Source organism: Arachis stenosperma, chromosome 5 (genome assembly GCF_014773155.1).
Source record: "Arachis stenosperma cultivar V10309 chromosome 5, arast.V10309.gnm1.PFL2, whole genome shotgun sequence".
In the NCBI taxonomy this organism is placed as follows: domain Eukaryota; kingdom Viridiplantae; phylum Streptophyta; class Magnoliopsida; order Fabales; family Fabaceae; genus Arachis; species Arachis stenosperma.
Genome location: NC_080381.1, coordinates 36225460 through 36229824, shown reverse-complemented (window position 1 = coordinate 36229824; position 4365 = coordinate 36225460). Strand labels below are relative to the sequence as shown.

General features: G+C 39.1%; 1 non-coding gene across 1 annotated transcript; it reads left to right on the top strand.

Moving 5' to 3' along the window:
* The first annotated feature begins 554 nt into the window (after positions 1 to 554).
* Positions 555 to 662, top strand: LOC130984054 (small nucleolar RNA R71). Its single transcript, XR_009088013.1, has one exon. It is a non-coding gene; the product is annotated as a small nucleolar RNA R71 (small nucleolar RNA).
* The last annotated feature ends 3703 nt before the right edge of the window (positions 663 to 4365 follow it).

The following is a 4365-nucleotide window of genomic DNA, read 5'->3' as shown; positions in this document are numbered from 1 at the left end:
AGAACTCTCTGTCTGTTGCTGAGAAGATGATGGAAAAGGCTTGCCATTGCTAAACCTGTTTCTTCCACCATTATTGTTATTGAAACCTTGTTGAGGTCTCTCTTGATTCTTCCATGAGAGATTTGGGTGATTTCTCCATGAAGAATTGTAGGTATTTCCATAGGGTTCTCCTAGGTAATTCACCTCTTCCATGGAAGGGTTCAGGATCATAAGCTTCTTCCTCAGATGAAGCATCCTTAGTACTGTTTGGTGCATTTTGCATTCCAGACAGACTTTGAGAGATCAAATTGACTTGTTGAGTCAATATCTTGTTCTGAGCCAATATGGCATTCAGAGCATCAATCTCAAGAACTCCTTTCTTCTGATTAGTCCTATTGTTCACAGGATTCCTTTCAGAAGTGTACATGAATTGGTTATTTGCAACCATTTCAATCAGCTCTTGAGCTTCTGTAGGCGTCTTCTTCAAATGAAGAGATCCTCCAGCAGAGCTATCCAAAGACATCTTAGAGTTCAGAGAGACCATCATAGAAAATACCTATGATGCTCCATTCAGAAAGCATGTCTGAAGGACATCTTCTGATTAATTGTTTGTATCTTTCCCAAGCTTCATAGAGGGATTCTCCATCCTTCTGTCTGAAGGTTTGGACTTCCACTCTAAGCTTACTCCATCTTTGTGGTGGAAAGAACTTTGCCAAGAAGGCATTGACTAGCTTTTCCCAAGAGTCCAGGCTTTCCTTAGGTTGAGAATCCAACCATATTCTAGCTCTGTCTCTTACAGCAAAAGGGAATAGCATCAGTCTATAGACCTCAGGGTTAACCCCATTAGTCTTGACTGTGTCACAGATTTGCAAGAATTCAGCTAAAAACTGATGAGGATCTTCCATTGGAAGTCCATGGAACTTGCAATTCTGTTGCATTAGAGAAACTAATTGAGGCTTAAGCTCAAAGTTGTTTGCTCCAATGGCAGGGATAGAGATGCTTCTCCCATAGAAATCAGGAGTAGGTGCAGTAAAGTCACCCAGCACCTTCCTTGCATTGTTGGCATTGTTGTTGTTTTCGGCTGCCATGGGTTCTTCTTCCTTGAAGAATTCGGTCAGGTCCTCTAAAGAGAGTTGTGCTTTAGCTTCTCTTAGCTTTCGCTTCAAGGTTCTCTCAGGTTCAGGGTCAGCTTCAACAAGAATGCCTTTGTCTCTGCTTCTGCTCATATAAAAGAGAAGAGAAAAAGAAAATGTGAAATCCTCTATGTCACAGTATAGAGATTCCTTGAAATGTCAGAGGAAAAGAGAAATAGAAAGAAGAAGGAGAAGAAGAATTCGAACTTTAATTAGATAAGGTTCGAATTGTGCATTTAGAAAGAGTAGTACTCCATAAATAGAAGGATGTGAGAAGGAGGGAAGAGGATTTTCGAAAATTCAATTAAAAGATTTTGAAAACAATTTGAAAATTTGATTGATAATTTTCGAAAATTGAAAGTGGAGGAGAAATCAAGTGATTTTTGAAAAAGATTTTGAAATTAGAAATTAAAAAGATTTGATTGAAAACTATTTTGAAAAGATGTGGTTAAAAGATTTGATTGAAAAGTTATGGTTTTAAAAAGATGTGATTGAGAAGATATGATTTGAAAACCATTTTAAAAGATATGTTTTGAAAATTATTTTTAAAAGATTTGATTTGGAAAATTAGTGACTTGCCTAACAAGAAAAGATATGATTCAAACATAAAACCTTCCTTAACAGAAAAGGCAAAAATGTTCAATCAAATAATTAATTGTTAGTAAGTATCTTTGAAAGGAAAGAAATTGATTTTGAAAACATTTGATTGAAAAAGAATTGATTTGAAAAAGATTTGATTTTGAAAAACTTAAAAAAATTGATTTGAAAACAAAATCTTCCCCCTAGCACCATCCTGGCGTTAAACGCCCAGAATGGTATACATTCTGGCGTTTAACGCCCAAAATGCTACCTTTTTGGGCGTTAAACGCCCAACCAGGTACCCTGGCTGGCGTTTAAACGCCAGTCTGCCTTCTTCACTGGGCATTTTTGAATGCTCAGCTTTTTCTGTATAATTCCTCTGCAGTGTGTTTTGAATCTTCAATCCCTTGTATCATTGACTTGAAAAGACACAAATTAGAAATATTTTTGGATTTTTAATAATTAAAATGCAACAAGAATCAAATAACAATGCATGCAAGACACCAAACTTAGCAGTCTGTATACTACTGACACTAATGAACTGAAAATGCATATGAGACACACAAAATACTCAAGTCAATAGAATTCAAAGATCAAAACAAAGAAATATATGCATGGATTCGAAGAATATAACAAAAACATGCATTTGACACCAAACTTAAGATGAGACTCTGGACTAAAGCAAGAAACATTTTTGAATTTTATGATTTTGCAAAATTTTTTGTATTTTTCGAAAATTAAGTGGGAAAAGGTATCAAAATTCTTAATGAGAATTCCAGGAATCAGTGCAATGCTAGTCTAAGACTCCGGTCCAGGAATTAGACATGGCTTCACAGCCAGCCAAGCTTCCAAAGAAAGCTTCGGTCCAAAACACTAGACATGACCAAAGGTCAGCCAAGCCTTAGCAAATCACTGCTCCAAAAGCAAGATTGATACGAAATCAACAAGCTCTTGTGGTGATAAGTTGAAACCTCGGTCCAATCAGATTAGACATGGCTTCTCAGCCAGCCAGATTTCAACAAATCATCATGAAACTCTAGAATTCATCTTCAAGAATTTCGAAAAAAATACCTAATCTAAGCAACAAGATGAACCGTCAGTTGTCCAGCCTGAACAATCCCGGGCAATAACACCAAAAAATTGATGTTGTTGCCGGATCTTGGCACTGATGTTACCAAAGGCTTGCTCAAAACTAGAACAATCCCCGGCAACGGCGCCAAAAACTTGACATGCGAAATTGTGAACTATACTTTTTCACAACTCTCATAATCCCTGGTAATGGCTCCCAAAAACTTGGTGCGCTCAATACCATGGCATTACACAACTTCGCACGACTAACCAGCAAGTGCACTGGGTCGTCCAAGTAATAAACCTTACGTGAGTAAGGGTCGATCCCACGGAGATTGTTAGTATTGAAGCAAGCTATGGTCATCTTGTAAATCTTAGTCAGGCAAACTCAGATATATATGGTGATGAACGAAAATAACATAAAAGATAAAGATAGTGATACTTATGTATATCATTGGTGTAAGAGCTTCAGATAAGCATATGAAGATGCCTTCCCTTCCGTCTCTCTGCTTTCCTACTGTCTTCATCCAATCCTTCTTACTCCTTTCCATGGCAAGCTCGTATAGGGTCTCACTGTTGTCAGCAGCTACCTCCCATCCGCGCAGTGAAAGCTAATGCACACACTCTGTCACAGTGCTGCCAATCACCGGTTTGGTTCCCTCCCCTACCGGAATAGAATAACTCTTTTGCGTCTGTCACTAACGCCCAGTAGGTTACAGGTTTGAAGCACGTCACAGTCATTCAATCATTGAATCCTACTCAGAATACCACAGACAAGGTTAGACCTTCCGGATTCTCTTGAATGCTGCCATCAGTTCTTGCCTATACCACGAAGACTCTGATCTCACGGAATGGCTGGCTCGTTTGTCAGGCGAGCACTCGGTTGTCAGGCGATCAACCATGCATCGTGCAATCAGGAATCCAAGAGATATTCACTAAGCCTCGAATGCTTGTAGAACAAGAATGGTTGTCAGTCACCTTGTTCATGGGTGAGAATGGTGATGGGCGTCAATCATCACCTCCATCATGTTGAAGAACAAGTGATATCTTGGTAAAAGAACAAGCGGAATTTGAATGGAAGAACAATAGTAATTGCATTAATACTCGAGGTACAGCAGAGCTCCACACCTTAATCTATGGTGTGTAGAAACTCCACCGTTGAAAATACATAAGCATAAGGTCTAGGCATGGCCGAATGGCCAGCCTCCCAATGATCTCAGAACTAAAATGTTCAAAGATGATCTAGAGATCTAAAAGTGATCAAAAGATTTCTATACAATAGTAAAAGGTCCTACTTATAAGAAACTAGTAGCCTAGGGTATACAGAAATGAGTAAATGACATAAAAATCCACTTCCGGGCCCACTTGGTGTGTGCTTGGGCTGAGCAATGAAGCAATTTCGTGTAGAGACTCTCCTTGGAGTTAAACGCCAGCTTTGGTGCCAGTTTGGGCGTTTAACTCCCATTTAGGTGCCAGTTCCGGCGTTTAACGCTGGAATTTCTTGAGGTGACTTTGAACGCCGGTTTGGGCCATCAAATCTTGGGCAAAGTATGGACTATTATATATTGCTGGAAAGCCCAGGATGTCTACTTTCCAACGCCGTTGA